General features: G+C 44.5%; 1 protein-coding gene across 3 annotated transcripts in view; it reads right to left on the minus strand.

Annotated features, from left to right (window-relative positions):
• Positions 1-18,994, minus strand: part of LOC144766815 (uncharacterized) — a 502,863-nt gene that overhangs the window by 378,658 nt on the left and 105,211 nt on the right. The gene's annotated exons all lie outside the window — the stretch shown is intronic.

The following is an 18,994-nucleotide window of genomic DNA, read 5'->3' on the forward strand; positions in this document are numbered from 1 at the left end:
CGTGCAGTGTGAGATTTCTCCATGGCAAACATGCCTACTGTTGCATGTTTGCGAGTAGCTTGAAAATCTTTCTCCGTGTCAACACCTGCTTGTTTTAACTGTTGTGCGACCCCTGCAAAAGAGACCCAGTGTGCAGTGATGCACATGTAATCAAGGGCTTGGCAACTGGTACACATGTCTGTTGTCATGTGGATAGTGTGAACAGCACTCTTCAGAATAGCTGCGCCAATCACCTCCAGCACATCTTGATGTAGTGCTGGAACAGCAACCCTGGCAAAATAGGACCGGCTAGGAACCTTCCATTTAGGGCAGACTGTTGCCACCAATTCAAGAAAACCCACCTCTTCCACGAAAGAGAAAGGAAGAAGGTCCAGCGCTAGCATTTTAGCCAGCTTTGCATTATACAGACGTACCGTTGGGTGGTTGCGTTTAAATGGCGCATCCGACCAAAACATGCTTCTAATGCTGGGCTCGGCCGTTTTACGTGATGATGATGATGATAATGCAGACTTCAAACCAGTTAGGCTCTTTGATGTAGTTTTTCGCATTGGTGTCACTCCCAGACTCTTAGTGTGACTCATACATGTTGCAGGGGTAGAGGGTGTGGGCGCTACCACTGCAATGCTGCTGCCAGGGGTACTAGGTGTACCAGAAAAAATGTCGGTCGGTTCTTGACTTCCCCCCTGCACAATCAGCCCCTCGTCAGCATCAGATGCAATGTGAATGGATACATTTGGATCAGTTCTACTTTGGACTTCCTCGATCTTACTTAGGTGCGCATACCACTGGATAGGGTGGTGTTTTTTTAGATGACCTCTCTGGCCTCCGGTACCATAGTTGGTACCAAGCTTACCCCGACTAACTGATACTTTACAAATCGAACAAACAACCATGTTTTCCGCCTTTTGGCTAACAGTAAAGAAGTCCCAAACTGGGGACTGGAGATGTCTGCTGGTGGTGGAGGTGCTATTTTGACTTTCAATGCCAGATGAAGTGGAGGATGGGCGTGGCTGAATTTGTTTCTGTTGTTCACTTACAGCACCACTACTTGAGGTAATGAAGGTCGAGCTGGATGGAGGTCCCTGCCGGCCCTTCTGACGAGAAAATATGGAAGCTGTAGGTCGTTTTGGTGTTGTAGTTAACTGCGTTGGTGGTGGTACCAGTGCCACACCGCCCACATCCCGCTCAGCATCCATTCGGGATAGGGTGAAAATGTTTGTCTGCTGCATGCCCGCTGTGGCTGGAGTGACGTCTGTGATGACTGGGTCATCGTCAGACTGTTCATCAGCAGCAGAAGACACCACTTCTTGTTCATCGTCATCAACCATAAGTCGAGGCCTTGCGGGAACCTTCCTTTTAGGCTTAGCTACCTTTGTCGGCTCATGGCGTGCCTCACTGTCAAACTGCATTGCTGGGTTCCAATCACGATCAAGGTCATCAGAATGAAGGGGGCTTGAAGAAGAACTTGTAGTAGTAGTAGTAGCACCCCTCCTTGACCTTTTTCTTGCTGGGGATCTGGAAGACAATTGATCATCCTCAGGAGGAGAGGCTTCCTCGGATGATACCTCCACTTGAATATCAATTTCCTGATGTGCCCCTACTTCTGGAGGAACAAGCGTTGTAGGCAGTTGTGCCGCTCCACCAACCTCTAGTTGCACCTCTCCATGCACCTCTACTTGCGCCTCTCCTTGTGCATGTACTTGCACCTCTCCTTGCCCATGTACTTGCGCCTCTCCTTGCCCATGTACTTGCGCCTCTCCTTGCCCATGTACTTGCGCCTCTCCTTGCCCATGTACTTGCGCCTCTCCTTGCCCATGTACTTGCGCCTCTCCTTGCCCATGTACTTGCGCCACTCCTTGCCCATGTACTTGCGCCTCTCCTTGCCCATGTACTTGCGCCTCTCCTTGCCCATGTACTTGCGCCTCTCCTTGCCCATGTACTTGCACTTGTACTAGTTGCACTTGTGGTTGTCGTTGCGACTGTGGTTGTTGAACACTCGTCAGCTGAGTTACACCCGGCGTTGATTGGATGGTACTTTCTTGTGATGAGCCAACATCACTGGTCGATGGTGATTGAACAACCAAAGTGGCTGTCTCTACGGGCACTCATGGGCTTGGGCCTAACTTGGCGTGGTGGCACTGAGCCCAATGAAGCGGAGGTGCTGCTTCCAGCTTGGTCCCCGGCGGACACCGCTGCTGATGCAGGCGTAGTTTTTTTTTCTCCAAAAAAGGTGGTGGTGGGCACACCAGTCTCCTTGGTAGGTGGTGCCACTTGCTTCTTCTGCTCCTTCTTACTGGCTGTGGCACTGGCAACTTTTTTCGCTGAGGCGCTACGGCCACCTTTCTTTGGGGCCATCTTCTTCAGATGTCAGAACAGCAGGCCGCAGTTGCACGAGTTGCAGAGTTGTCTTGTCTGTGGCCACACGTGACGTCACGTGACGTTGTGCTGCACACACCGCTGCAGGACTTCTTCCTGGCACTGCTGGTTCTCTTGAGCACCTAAAAGCAATGAAAGCCAGAGGAACATCAGTTAGACACCCCAAAAAGTCAAAAAACAAACAAAAATCACCACAATCCAATGCCATCCATGCCCTCAATGATGTTTAAATTCAAGACACCCCAAAGAAAGACTTGGTCCATGCACCACTCACTATCCCTGGGCCTAATGGTTGAAAGCAAGGCAAAGTGGGTGCAGGCCTGAGCACACTGCCTGGCTTCAAAATGGCCCCTTGACCCCCACCACATGGCCAGGCCCTGCCTGGACCAGGCCTCAAAATGGCCCCCACCACATGGCCAGGCCCCAACACCACCCTAAAAAGTAGAAAAATACACACAAATCACCACAATCCAATGCCATCCATGCCCTCAATGATGTTTAAATTCAAGACACCCCACAGAAAGACTTGGTCCATGCACCACTCACTAGCCCTGGGCCTAATGGTTGAAAGCAAGGCAACCTGGGTGCAGGCCTGAGCACACTGCCTGGCTTCAAAATGGCCCCTTGACTCCCACCACATGGCCAGGCCCTGCCTGGACCAGGCCTCAAAATGGCCCCCACCCACATGGCCAGGCCCCAACACCACCCCAAAAAGTTGAAAAACACATAAATCACCACAATCAATGCCATCCATGCCCTCAATGATGTTTAAATTCAAGACACCCCACAGAAAGACTTGGTCCATGCACCACTCGCTAGCCCTGGCCCTAATGGTTGAAAGCAAGGCAAAGTGGGTGCAGGCCTGAGCACACTGCCTGGCTTCAAAATGGCTCCTTGACCCCCACCACATGGCCAGGCCCTGCCTGGACCAGGCCTCAAAATGGCCCCCACCCACATGGCCAGGCCCCAACACCACCCCAAAAAGTCGAAAAACACACAAAAAACACCACAATCCAATGCCATCCATGCCCTCAATGATGTTTAAATTCAAGACACCCCACAGAAAGAATTGGTCCATTCACCACTCACTACCACTGGGCCTAATGGATGAAAGCAAGGCAACCTGGGTGCAGGCCGGAGCACACTGCTGGCTTCAAAATGGCCCCTTGACCCCCACTACATGGCCAGGCACTGCCTGGCCCAGGCCTCAAAATGCCCCCCATCCACATGGCCAGGCCCCAACACCACCCCAAAAAGTAGAAAAACACACAGAAATCACCACAATCCAATGCCATCCATGCCCTCAATGATGTTTAAATTCAATACACCCCACAGAAAGACTTGGTCCATGCACCACTCACTAGCACTGGGCCTAATGGTTGAAAGCAAGGCAAAGTGGGTGCAGGCCTGAGCACACTGCCTGGCTTCAAAATGGCCCCTTGACCCCACCACATGGCCAGGCCCTGCCTGGACCAGGCCTCAAAATGGCCCCCACCCACATGGCTAGGCCCCAACACCACCCCAAAAAGTCAAAAAACACACAAAAAATCACCACAATCCAATGCCATCCATGCCCTCAATGATGTTTAAATTCAAGACACCCCACAGAAAGACTTGGTCCATGCACCACTCACTACCCCTGGGCCTAATGGAAGAAAGCAAAGCAAACTGGGTGCAGGCCTGAGCATGCTGCCTGGCTTCAAAATGGCCCCTTCACCCCACCACATGGCCAGGCCCTGCCTGGACCAGGCCTCAAAATGCCCCTCACCCACATGGCCAGGCCCCAACACCACCCCAAAAAGTCGAAAAACTCACAAAAATCACCACAATCCAATGCCACCCATGCCCTCAATGATGTTTAAATTCAAGACACCCCACAGAAAGACTTGGCCCATGCACCACTCACTACCACTGGGCCTACTGGCTAGTTTGGCTTTACAGGCACCCCAAAATAAAAAATGAAAATTCACATATAGTGAGCCAAAATTCAATAACATAAATGAGATTTAAGTTCAACAAAACTCACAGAAACAGCTGTATCATGCACGCATGACTAACCCTGGGCCTACTGGATACTGTGGCTACCCACAATATATTTTTTTTAAAGTTGTGAAAAAGTTTTAAAATTGTAGTTGCAGCAACTGCAATGCCCCAAACAAACAACTCCAACTTACTTGTAAAATCTCAAATCCAAAAGTGAAGTCCAAAAAGTCCTCAAATACAAATATCCAGCAGCAGCCACAAAAAGTAATCCTTCCAGCTCCAGATCCAAATGAAAAGTGACCAGGAGATGGACAAAGCACTGGGAGGAGCCTGCTGGACAGGAACAGGAAGTTGGAGACTCTGGGGCACTTCCTTCCTCCCAACCCCCCAAAAATGGACTCCTTCCACCAAAAAGTCCAGCCAAATCTCAATCTGAGGAGTTATTCTGATCAAAATCATGATTTTCAGAAGGTTTATGCTGCCTGCGGTGGATTTCTTGTGCAGAATTACAATTTTTGCAATTTTGGGAAAGCGAGCTGTTCAAATCTCCCGCCGGATGTCAGCTGCGCGCCGGATCTATGTGTTCGGCATTGTTTACTCCCGCGATGCGTGATCGCGGGCCCTTATGACGTACTCGCGTTGTCAAACTCTCGCTGTGCAAGATGGCAAACCGCGATGACGTAATTGCGGTCGAAAAACTCACGCGCGATCACGCAGCAAGATCTAAAATGGCGCAGCACACGCAAACCGGGAGAAAAATAACTCGGCGGACTCAGAATCACGGTAAGTCAACGCCGCGCGCGCGATATTGTATTTTTCATGCGCAACCAAGCAAAATAATTTGCAACTTGCGAATTTGCGTTTTTTTGGGCAAATTCGCACGATTAAATTGTCAAAAATCCGCAAATTCGCCCGCGAAATGGATTTTACGCGCACGCTTAGACGGTGCTGCCGGGGAGTGGGGATGGCCCCCAAGGCTGTAAGAGGAGGGGGAATGGTTAGTGGAAGGAAGAGGCACCTGGGCTCAGACGTGGAGCGGAGCACGCTAAACAGCAGTGGCTGGTGAAGAGGGTTGTCGCACTGGGTACTGCCGGTGCTGGAAGAGGGTTCCAGTTCTGCCATGTGCTGCCGGACTTTAGATGGGCGAGGCGGGAGGGAAACCAAGGAGCACCGAGCAGCAGAGGTCTGTGGCGAAGGAGTAGGAGCTTCTTAAAGGGGCAGTGTCCGAGGGGACTAGCACTATATGTCGAAGGAGTGAGGCAAGAGGGGCAGCGGGGGCACAGACTCCTCCTATCACTGTTGACCGGTAAGTGCCTGCAAGGGTTGAACTAAAACGTGGAGCCCTCTGTGTTGTATTCATTAATACGTGCACTCTCTCAGCGGCAAACCACTATTCTAAATAAAATTTTAAAAATACACATAAGCTTTAATAATCGTGTTTTACAATGTGTGAGCGTTTTAGCATTTGTGGGTATGCGATGAACAAGCCAACATTTTGAAGCAGGAAAGAGGGGGGGTTACTGTCTCCCTTGATTAACTTTCGAACGGGGTGAATTTAGACCAGAGACATGTAAAACAATATATTTAATAACCAGCACTGTAATACAAGCCCGGCCCCACGGCCGCAAAAGTTAATGAGGCATGCAGTAGTCAACAAAGGGGCGGTGTGGTGTGGTCAGTGGACGCATGCTAGGGGTGTAACAAACAGACATACACTGCAGCATAAGTAAACAAGCACAGCAAGGCGAGACCTAAAAAAAAAAGGACGTGAGTGGTGCACGCGATGGGAAAAGGTAAAGCAGGCTGGCGAGTGGTGTGCGATGTGCACCAACCATGACGAGAGAGGAAAGCCATAAGGCACCTCTGCTCGTCATTGTGCACGTAACCGCACGCTCTAGGCCAGCCAACTTTTGGTAGGACTTTTAAAAGCCTGTTTACTAAATGTCTCGCAGAGCAGCGAATGCACTGGCTCAGGCGAGACCTAAAAATGAATGCTGGATGATTGTGGTGGGCTCCGTCCACTCGGCGGAGGACTCCTATAGGTATGGTGACCAGGATAATAAGCAGGCACAGATATGAGGTAAACTGGTGGGCTCAGATAAGTCAGCCAGTAGGTGCCAACTTAGAGGGGCATAGTATCCCTTGTTGCGGATTGCTGATAAAAGTGTGAGTTGCCGCTCTCACGGTTAGAGATGCGGTTAGCTGATAAATGTAAAATCCAGTATTTGTAAAGCGCACAGCTACCCAGAGGCATCCTGGCGCTGGGGGCCGTCGGGAAGATTAAGCGAGCTGTTGCCCAGAGTCACATGGTGCTGGGCTGCCCTGCTGCTGGTGCTGGAGATCGAACCTTGAGCCCCAGCGTCCAGTGTCAGTCGCCCTGGCCCCAGCGCCACACCTCTTCCCTCTAGCAGCGCATGGCTCATCTGAGCCTGAATAGATGGAGAGTCATCCTGCACAGCTTTCCTTGTGGAGGAGTCGTGTTGGTAGGCGTAAGGACAGACCCGAGAGGGGCTTGTCATCCAATGGACAGAGTGATGCGACTATATGGGAATACACTGCAAGGGGGGCCCTTCACAAACAAACTGCATGGATTGATAATGATCTGCAGTTGCACGGTCCCAAAAGAAAAGATAAAAGCAGTTGAGAAATTGTTGAAAAATTATTGGAAAAATTATGAAAAGAGAAGAAGGATCAACCCCTCAAGGTCAGAGTGGGAGACCGGCGTCGGGCCGCAGGACTGGGGCGGCCCGTGGCTTGCACAGGTTGAGAAAAATTGCCAAGGCAGTGGAAGGCCTGTCAAGACAAGTCCATTAGGGGCTGTCGTTCATCCTGTGCGTGTGAATCATTTCTACAGGACACAAAAACCCTTCTCTGTGCTATTGTTGTATAAAAAGAGATAACTATGAAAATAGATACTCTGATACATTTTTTTACAAAGCCGACTGGGAATTGGTCTGAATCCGGAAGACCCGAACATGGGATGTCAATGTCTGGGAGCGGCACCACATCCACAAGGCTGCGTTTTTGAGTGTCTTCAGGTTCAAGTGGATAGTGGGCATTTGGACAGGCATCACCAATTGTAATGATATAGGTTCTAGTGTTTACATACAGCCAATATACACTATCATCGATGTAGACAACATGAAATTAAAGAGGTAGGCTATGGTAGCTATTGTCATTGAGAGAGGGGACAGTGGGGGAAAGAATCCAAGGGCACCAGTCTAAGAGGCAGATAATCCTATTAGGGGCATTCAATTGGAAAATCATCATAGGAAGAAAGAATGACAGTGAGTAATACACAATAAACTAAGCAGACAATGGTAACACAAGATAAACTATAAACAGATTGTACAGTGAAATCGACGTACAGTATTGACAACGCATACCATGTAGGTATCTCATGGATAGTGGCTGTAGGGCAGACAAGGTATTGCTTTCAGGAATTGTGTTCTAAGGACATTTTGTCAGTTTATCAGTGTGATAAATGTATGCCATTTTTCCATTGTGTTTAGGCCTTTCCTTATTGAGTCACATTTGTCTATCGATTTACTTTTACGTCTCTGAATCGTGATTGGGATGTCCCCACCTCTCTGGGTGGTGTGGCTTTCTCGATAACTTGCAATCTGATGTTGTCCGCTGTGTTTTGTTTCTCCAAGAAGTGAGCTACCATGGGGACAGCGGCAAACAAACAGCGTATTCTGCTTCTGTGTTGAGAAATTCTTGCTCTGATTTGTTGAGACGTCTGGCAATATATCACATTGGTAGATGCACAATTTGTATGTTGTTGTAACGTAGTCTGGACCTGATCATGTGCAAAACAATTGGTATTTGTGGTAGATTGACATGAAATGCAACTCCCACATTTGTAATTACCTTTTATTGGTTCCAAGCCCCAGGCAGACACAATAGTGTTTGCCTGTTTGGCAATCTCTGAGTTGGTATGGAGAAGGAGGACTTTGATATTTTTGCCCTTTCTGTGAAAAACAGGGGAAGCTTGTTTAATTACTTTCACTAACGTGTATGGGCAGAATGTTGTGACACATGCAATTTTGTCTGTTTTGGGTTTGGTATTTTTTAGTAATACCGGTTTCCTTGGGCTATACTAGGCCCTCTTCATAGAGTTTCTCGCGAGGCATTTAGGGTTGCCTCTTTCACAGTGTTTTATGCTCCAAATGTTGCTCTATCTAAAGAAATCCTCCAGGAGGAAAACACATATTGGCAAAGGCAGTGGGTCTAAATGTAACGTGCTATAGATATGTAAATAGAGACGTGCACACATACTCACAGACTAATTGTGCTCAGTCGCTGTGTAATCTGTCTCTTGATATGTCTTTGTGGTCTATGACCTATTGTTTATTTCAGCTTGTACTATTGCATGGAACATTAAAGCCAGACCTGTTGGTTTTGCCAATACTTGTTGTCAATGTGTTTGTGGTCTCTAGAGTTTACCATTTTGTCTCTGGTTTAGCATAGGGAGGGTGCTTTAAGGTCATGATGAGATTAATAAAGGACCACAGAGACTAGTTCTGACCAATCCATTGTCAGCAGGGTTAGAAGTTTGTACATGATGTTTTTTTATGAACATCATGTCCTAAGTAGTTGCTCTAGTGTGAGTAGGGAAGGTGCATTGCTTTAACAGCTTGCTGATCAACAGGATGGATTTGTGTCTCTGTTTTTCTCCCAGTGGGTGTTGAAATTCTCCAGGACAACTTGATCACAATATTTGATCAGTGCTAAAACAAAGGAAATATCAATAAAAATATTTTCGCTGCCCAGTGGGTGGCTTTCTACTTTTAGCTTCAGTGTTTTAGTTGTCGTGTTTGTATTATCAACAGTGAGGCTTTGGAACAACAAGGAGTCGACGTAGTTAATCATTTGCTTTTAATGGACTTAATGTTTTTGTCAACTGTAAAGACAAACTCCACTAGGGTTTTTCTGTTCTATTGAAGTGGAGGATGATGTACCCTAGTGGTAAGACAGTGGTAAGAGGGATGAGTGAAAACAGAGTTTTGAGAGTATAATAGCTGCAAGGTAAAATTCTTGGATGTGAGCAGCTATGGAAGTTGCATGAAAGACTGCATGCTTACAGTTCGGGAGGGCAACTTTGATGTGATGTGTAGGGTAATGGTAACAGGGTTGAGAAGACCTGATTCAGCAGAGGTTGCTTGGGCAAATGACCTTTTATTGTGTTTAGGATGTCTCGCTTTGGAGATAGTAGTGCTATGACATGCTGGGCAATCTATGGTCACTGAATGTTTGTGTGTATGGTGTGTTAGATGGTAAACATTCTAAATATCGATTTTTTTATATCGACAGGCAAAAATATAGGGTTAATAATTTCGGAGGGACAGAATATCGACATCAAGAATATCGACGACCAGAATATAGACCTGAAGGTAAGAAATATTGTTTTTGTTAATATCAAAGTTAGTAATATCCATAGCAAAAATATTGATGTTACCAATATCGATATTAATATCAATGTTATGTATTTTACTTTATATGTTTGTTTTTATAATTTTTGTTAATTATTGTACTAATTTTGAAATATATGTATTACATTTTTAGAAGTTAGTAATAATTTATTTGAGTGAATTATGTATTTTAGTACTGTAGCGGGTTGTGGGTTTATAGGGGAATAGGGTAGGAAGTAATTTAATTATAGTAAATTAATTAAATATTTTTTAGGAATTATTAAATATTTTTAATTACATTTTGCATTTTAGTTCTGTAGCGGGTTGTGGATTTATAGGGAAATAGGGTGGTAAGTAATTTAATTATAGTAAATTAATTTAAAAAAATGTAGGAATAATTAAATATTTTTAATTACATTTTGCGTTTTAGTTCTGTAGTGGGTTGTGGGTTTATAGGGGAATAGGGTGGGAAGTAATTTAATTGTAATTAAGTAAATATGTCATTTTTATTTATTGGTATTGATAAATATTTTTAGGTTAATTAATTATAAATTGGTAATTAATGGTATTAATTGACTAATTGGTAATTATATTAAGTGTATGAATGTATTAATGATGTGTGTTGTGATGTTATAGGGTAATAGGGTGGGAAGTAATTTAATTGTAATTAAGTACAAATAAAATTGGTGTTGAGTATTTATAATTAAAATATTGTTAATCAATTATTAATTGGTAATAAATGTTTCATAATTTTTTTAATGAATTGGTAATTAATTATCAATTGGTAATTAAATTAGATTTTTTTAAATGTATTTGTGTTCATCAATAAATTATTGTTAATTATTAATTGCTAAATGTTTTTCAATAAATATTGTTTTTTGCTATTGATTTTTTATTATTTATTTTATTTAAGATATTTTTAATAATTATTATTTAATTATATTTATTTTAAGTGTTGATTAATTATTAATTGGTATTTTTTATTATTATTTCTTGGTATTGTTAATTAATTTGTTGTAAATTCATAATTAAATTGTAATTTTTGCAAAAAAATATTGTTTTAATTATTATTAAGTTGTTTTGACCCCTATGCTATCCAACACTTTCCCTACTGGTGCACCCTCTTGAGTTGGAATAGTAATTTTAACCCCTACGCTATCGAACACTTTCCCTTCTGTTGCACCCTCTGGAGTTGGAATAGTAATTTTAACCCCTTCGCTATCCAACACTTTCCCTACTGATGCACCCTCTATAGTTGGAATAGTAATTTTAACCCCCACGCTATCCAACACTTTCCCTACTGTTGCACCCTCTTGAGTTGGAATAGCAATTTTAACACCTACGCTATCCAACACTTTCCCTACTGTTGCACCCTCTGGAGTTGGAATAGTAATTTTAACCCCTATGCTATCCAACACTTTCACTACTGTTGCACCCTCTGGAGTTGGAATAGTAATTTTAACCCCTACGCTATCCAACACTTTCCCTACTGTTGCATCCTCTGGAGTTGGAATAGTAATTTTCACCCCTATACTATCCAACACTTTCCCTACTGATGCACCCTCTGGAGTTGCAATAGTAATTTTAACCCCTACGCTATCTAACACTTTCCCTACTGTTGCACCCTCTGGAGTTGGAATAGTAATTTTAACACCTACGCTATCCAACACTTTCCTTACTGTTGCACCCTCTGGAGTTGGAATAGTCATTTTAAACCCTATGCTATCCAACACTTTCACTACTGTTGCACCCTCTGGAGTTGGAATAGTAATTTTAACCCCTACGCTATCGAACACTTTCCCTACTGTTGCACCCTCTGGAGTTGGAATAGTAATTTTAACCCCTACGCTATCCAATACTTTCCCTACTTATGCACCCTCTGTAGTTGGAATAGTAATTTTAACCCCCACGCAATCCAACACTTTCCCTACTGTTGCACCCTCTGGAGTTGAAATAGTAATTTTAACACCTACGCTATCCAACACTTTCCTTACTGTTGCACCCTCTGGAGTTGGAATAGTCATTTTAAACCCTATGCTATCCAACACTTTCACTACTGTTGCACCCTCTGGAGTTGGAATAGTAATTTTAACCCCTACGCTATCGAACACTTTCCCTACTGTTGCACCCTCTGGAGTTGGAATAGTAATTTTAACCCCCACGCTATCCAACACTTTCCCTACTGTTGCACCCTCTGGAGTTGGAATAGTAATTGTAACCCCTACGCTATCCAACACTTTCCCTACTGTTGCACCCTCTGGAGTTGGAATAGTAATTTTAACCCCTACGCTATACAATATTTATTGTTTAAGTTAATGTATTGTCTAATTTATTTATTTTTTAAATTTAAACTTTGGTATATATAGTTTTATTTATATTATTGTTGTATGCGTATGTATGTATTTATAAATTATAAAATGTTTTTTAACAATTGATAAGTTATTAGAGTATTCAATAAGGTCTTTATTTCTATTGTTCATTATAAAAGACATGATCATTCAAAATGTTTAATTATTTCAGCACATAACAATTATCATTAAAACATCCTTCAGATGCAAAATACAACAATCACAATTCATCTAAAAATAATAAATAAATATATGTCCATTTTAGAACATGATCTTAAAAGAGATAACATTTAATATATGTTTTCAACATGACGTTCAGCAATTGACATGACAAAAAAGCTTAAAACCATGATACATTCTTTAACATAAAGACCTTAATTCATCTAAAAATCAGTTTCATACAATTAAATATAGTCCCTCTTTACACTATAAGTAACTTACCCCCCATTTTTTTGTTTTGAATGGCCCGGGCCCAGCACAAGAACTTTGCCATACCAATTACTATAAGGGCCGTGGTATCTGACCTCAGGATCCTTATTGTTTCCTTCATGGATCTTATACTCATGGCCATACAGATCGGTTTAAGCCATTTTATCCTGGGCAGATGGTAAGCAGGACAAACAAATAAAATATGGTCTATATTCTCACTATGGGCATGGCAGAAAGTGCACTTATCGCACACTGATAAGTTCCATCTACTTGTAAAGGATCTTACTGGCAGAGAGCCTATTTTGAATTGATGATAAAGTTTCCAGTCAGTTGGCCTGGATATAAGGTCCCAATAAGCTTCCAGTCTGACTTCGTCTTTTATATCTAGGAATTCCCTGGACAGTGTCTGCCTTGTGAGGGAAGAATATTTCTTGGTTTTAACCATTACCCAATAGGCTGCCCTGTATATCTTCTTGGAGGGAAATTCCGTGGCTTTGGGATTTTCCCACAAATTACTCATCCCCATTTCCGACAACATAGTTCTAATATTGTACAACCATGGGATCGCATGTAGTCGGCCTAGACTCCTCACTTCTAGTAAGGCCTTGGCATACAAGGAGAGTTCTGGAGTAACCCAAAGTCGCCTTCAAAATGCCAATGGTCTATTCCGAGCTACATCCTCGATATTATAACAACCAAGGTCTAAAAAAAGAGCTAAAAGTGGGGAGGATTGCGGGAGGCCAACTATTGATCTGACAAACTTATTTTGTGCAAATGCCAGGGGGGTTAGTTTATCAAAGCCCCACATTTCGGCACCATATAATTTTGCCGGGCTAATTTTGGTGGTGTATATTTGCAGTACAGGGGCAATTGGCTTGGTTTGGGAGAGCCTATGCTCCTTAATCAGGGCACCTGCTAGTTGCACAGAGTAATTCATTGTAAATATTATTAAGTATATATATTATATATATATATATGTTTATTTATTTTTTATGTTATACGTATTATTTATAATGTTAAATATATTTTTAAGTATGTTTATTTTAATTATATGTATTATTTATTTAATTTTATATTATTTTAAACATTAATGAAAAAATATATATTTTTTACAACAATACTTTTTTCCGATATTTTTGCACTTACCTTAATGTAGATAGGACTTCAATATTTTTGATGTCGATATTCTGTCAGTGATTCGTGTTAGATGTAATAAGCATTGGGAAATACACCAAAGCATTAGAGCTGAGTGCATATTGGATATTCAGGAGTAGGAGTGTTGCAAAGTGTGTGGAAGAGGGGATCAGAATGTGGGTTGCACACTTTGGGCCCATTACGATGTCGGGCGGATTGCCTCCGCCAGGCCGGCGGTAGCCACCGCCGGCCTGGCGGAGGCAATCCGCCCGACATCGTGTCCAGAATTCCCCCCGCCATATTAATATGGCGGGGGGACCGTGGCGGACGGAAAGACCGTCCGACGCTTTTCCGCCCCGGTCGGCTTCGGCCGGGGCGGAAAAGGAATAATATGGTGGCGGTGTCTAACAGACACCGCCAGCCATATTATGATGGGGTGTAAGTGATGCCTTTCCGTGGCGGCAATGCTGCCATGGAAAGGCATGCGGTCTTCACTTTGGGGGCCCCCTGCGGGCCCCCAAAGTGAAGGAGGGGTGGGGGTGCACACGGGGGGTACCTGTGGTACCCCCCTGCATTTGCATATGCAATGCGGTAGGCACCGCGCGGTGCCTGCCGCATTGTGTATGCAAATGCGTGCAAGCATTCATAGCATTGTGGCGGGCGGTGCAAGAGTGCACCACCCGCCACAATGTTATGAATGCAGGATGGCGGCCGCATCCTAATGCCACACACGGGACCCACGCCCTTATGGCGGGCGGTCCCTAGTCCCGATAGGATGGCGGGCGGACTAAGTCCGCCCGTCATCCTAATGGACCCCTTTGTATCATCTCTGTTGGTGCCCTAGCTTCAGTTTGAAATCAAACGGCTGAGGAGTTGGCAATAAGAGATTGTGCTCTGGTCAGTAGTGAGTGCCTGTAATGAAGAAGGAAAAAAGTAACTTACCTTTAACTACAGTGCTCCAGTATTGGTATATTTCATAGATTCACATGCTTGACTCATTCCTCATAGTTGCAGTGGAGGTCCCATGGTAACATTAAAAAGGGGTCTTGTACCATACAGAGCCTTCAATGGCTAAAAACATGAACTTTAGTATCTTATTCACATAATTTAAGAAAAACCAAACCTCATCCAGATTGCAACACATTGATAACCACTCTCGTCAGGGGCTACCATGCATTAGATTTTTACATCCAACAGTAAGGAATAATTAGTTTTGTTGAATAAGTGAGCCTTGATGGGGAGAAGGAAGGGTTAAATGTGAAGATACCAATACTGGAAAACTACAATTAGAGGTTGTTATTTTTCTTCTCCAATCTTGGATCTGTCACAGAATAGTAAGCAGTGGACAAAAAATGGTAAAACAAGACTCACCTTATTGGAAAAGATAACACAACACCGCCTGTCCTACTGTTGCATTTTTTTTTTACTGTTGCATTCAAACAGTGATGTTGGGTGAACATGTGGCTATTCTTCCATATTGCTGCCCTACAAATTCCATGTATTGACACACAAGCAATACCTCTTAACTCCTTCACAACTCTCTTTGATCACAGGGATGGTTTATTGGAGGATTTCCTAAAATGTGATATAGTTTCTAACTTTAATAGATGCATAAAAAAGGTCTGCTTGAACCTGGTGTTTAGATAAATTAATGTCTGCTCTGGTGGGGAAGATATAGGATGAATATTATTATCCATGTGCATTATTGTTTCCAGTTAAACTTGTACGTTCGGTTTGTTGTTTCTGCCATGGCTTTAGCCAAGATTTCATTACTATCCTTAGGTATATCTAAATGTGAGAATTTATTGTGCTCAGTAGCCAAGCCTCCAAGTTTAAGGACTTCGGATCCAGATGAAGTATTTGGCCATTGTCTAGATTTAAAAAAATGTAATTCAGTTTTAAGTGACTATTCATGCTGTTCTGACAGGAAAAGTAACTCTGGGAACCATCGCTGCCTGGGCCATGTTGTGAATACTAGTAAAATGTGCCCTGGCTCCCTCTTCATCTTGTTCAGCACTTTTAGCAGCATGCATATTGGGGGCAAAGCATGTGCAAACATTCCTGACCATGCATTCGAAAATGCATGCCCACACAACCTGGGTTGTTTATGCCAATTTGCGTAAAACTGACCTATCAGGTTCTGTGTGAGCACAAACACATCCAACTTTAGTTTGCAACAACGACTGAAGATATGATTTGAATTTGCTGATTTAGCTCCCAATCGTGGCAGATCTTTGTTATTCTCCTCAGGGTGTTCCGCTGACTTATTGTTGTACCAGCCACATGCTCCATGTTAATATGGTGTGATATCGCACAGACCATTCCCAAATATTTTGCGCTTCCAGTGACAATGGTTGAGATGTTATGCCACCTTGCCTGATCGTCTGTTGCATCATTGTCATGTCGGCGGTGCACAACAGCAACGAAGTGCCTCTTATCCTTGGGTGAAGGGCCCGAAGACTCAGTGCCACAGTTTTAGGTCTAAAAGATCAACTCTTGTGGAGCCCATTTACCACTGATTTTCTGGTCTTGTCTTGCAAAAGAGCTCCCCACCCTTCCAGGGAATCATCTGTTATCAGAAGCTGATTTAATTCTCAGAGTGATATTCATTACATCATCATATGAACTTTGGGTTTGGATCCACTCCTTCTCCAGTTCCTCTTCAGGTGCCTCTTTCATTGACTACAAAATGGAACCACAGGATTGCATGATGACATCGTTCCCAATAGTGACCTGAACTATTGTACTCAAACTGACTGTCTTTTTAAGAATGTGTGTGTCTGGTTGATTACTTTGATATTTCTTAGTTTGATATGCCTTCGCAATGTCAGATAAGCTTTGATTTCCATAGTGCCCAGACAGCTCTCAGAACCATTTCCATCCCAGATAATTGGAGAGATGGTTTGTGTCTGTTAAGAGTAAGGCCTAAATTGTTGAAGAGCCGTAGACAAGCCTTGGTCCACCTTTCAGCTGAATTACAAGAAGGAGCTTTTGCCAGCCGTCAAAGTATGGAAAAACCTGGTGACCTAGTAGGATCTGCTTCTTATGGTTACCCCCACTTTTTGCTTGATGTAGCACTATTTTTGACTAGTCTGACTGGCATCCTGCTAATCAGGACCCCAGTCCATCTGCGTTCTCCCTATACTGTTATATTATGGACTTAGGTACACTTCGGATTGGATACTGGGGTACCCTTGCTAGTCCCTAGTGTATGGTACCCATGTACCCAGGGCATAAATAAATAAATCCACATTTTTGTAAAGCGCACAATCACCCGCAAGGGTCTCTAGGCGCTGGGGGCCGTCGAGAAGATTAAGCAAACTATTGCCCAGAGTCACATGGTGCTGGGCTAATCTGCCGCCGGTGCCGGGGATCGAACCGTGATCCCCAGATTCCGGAGTCAGTCGCCCTAGCCGCGGCGCCACACCTCTTCTCTATAGTATAAGTACCCCTGAAGCCTCCCATGACCTGAAGCATGTATTATGTCACCAATTAGAGGCCATGCAAAATGGAACTACAGGCCTGCCATTGCAGCCTGTGTAAGTTGGTTCATGCACCACTTACTTAAGATATAGGTTTACTATATCAAATGGTCACGGCACTTAAAACCTATAAGTCACCCCTTTAGCAGGCCATTACAATACTGAAGGCAGGGTGCTTAGTTCTAAGTGAGAGGGTGCCACCACATGAACAGAACACCCCTGCAGCCTACGGAGTCCATTCTCCCGGGTTGTCAGTGGAGCAGCCGTATACGACATATAGAGGGGAATTACGTGACCGCGTGATGACCAACTCTAAAACGGCAGAGACAAACCCCATTGTATTTGGTGTCAAATATGTTAGAATCATACCCCCACACCGGTAACCGGTGTTGGAGTTATGATTCCACCCCTCAGAAGCGAGCTTTGTGGGATCCCTGGTGTTCCCAATACCAGCCTTCTAACTCTAGACAGCACAAAAAGGTTGCTGCCGAGCCAAGCTTGAGCAGGGGAAGGCAGAACAAAAGGCATCCTGTCACAGGGAGGTGTGACTACCTACCAGACAAGATTTAGTGTAGTAGGGCTGGATGGGTGTGCTTGCAAGCGACTAAAAGTCTACATGAGGGGCACATTTGGTGTCCCTGTTCCTAGTCCAGTTCAAACCAGTCCGGGGAGCTGGTGGCTCCGGCTCTGGCGCGAAACTGGACAAAGGACAAGGGAGTAACCTCCCTTCTGTCCAGACCCTCCCCTGGGGGAGTCCCCTAAATCTTTCCAACCCTCTACCGTGGGTACTTAAGGGCGTGCCTGGCTGTAGGACCTTGGATGCATTGTGGACAAGATTTTAACCTGAAACCACTGTACTTCGACTGCCTGGGCACAATGGACTTCGCTGGACTTCATTTGGGCCTTACTTCATCTCCCTCTCAGTCTGCTGCATCAACTGTGCCTGTGCACCCTACAGAATCCTTGCAGGACACGTGGAGCATCAAAGACAACTGAAGATAATCTCCCTTGATGTGAAGGAGTCACTCCCCTGGATAGGCAGATACCACAACACTGCTGACCGGTCTGCCGACCCGAGCTCCTATGGACTTCAAAAGGCTCAGCAACACAGGAGGTGGGTTTCTACATCCCTTGAGGCCCAAGCTGCCCTCTTACCAAGTTTGAGGTCAAAATCCCTCGTGGAGGCTGCAATATCAAAACTCCTGTGCACTGCGTACTTTTGCAAGTGCATGTGCTTGTTGGCAATTCTTTAACAAGTGTATTAGGCTCCAAATCGCCCTAATGTCTGGCACCACTTTCTACAAAGATCTTCAACCACCTTGCACCGTGTGCTCCGTGGCCTGTTGTTTTGTGAAGCTGCTTGAGGTCCTCCCCCGACTCCTGTGCCTCCAGCCTGTCGGTCCATTTGAGTGTCAACTTTGCTTTTCTTGAGCTATCCTGATTGCTTCAGGCTTGCCCTGACTCCTCAGTGTGTGGTGAGTCTCCTGGATCTTGCTGGTCCGAATCGTACACTTCCTTGACCTTCTGCGTGGGTTGCAGTTGCAAAGGCTTGTTGGTGCTCGTGGGCAGCTCATATCCAGCTCCTGGTTGTCCTCAACATCGCATGATCACAGCAGCTGCAGAGTCAAGGTCCCCATCAACTATCCTGAAGCATCCGACACCGGTGTGCATTCAACTACCGAGCCCCTGATCACCCTTAAGTGACCCAGACTCTGTCCCCTCTGCTTTCGGGTACTCCTCAAAAAAGAATCCTTGTTTGGATTCTGATGGACATTCTTCTCCCTTCCAGCAGAGGCTCTTCTTCAAAGTCCTCTTTTGGGTTTGACTA

The sequence above is a fragment of the Lissotriton helveticus genome, chromosome 7 (genome assembly GCF_964261635.1).
Source record: "Lissotriton helveticus chromosome 7, aLisHel1.1, whole genome shotgun sequence".
Taxonomy (NCBI): domain Eukaryota; kingdom Metazoa; phylum Chordata; class Amphibia; order Caudata; family Salamandridae; genus Lissotriton; species Lissotriton helveticus.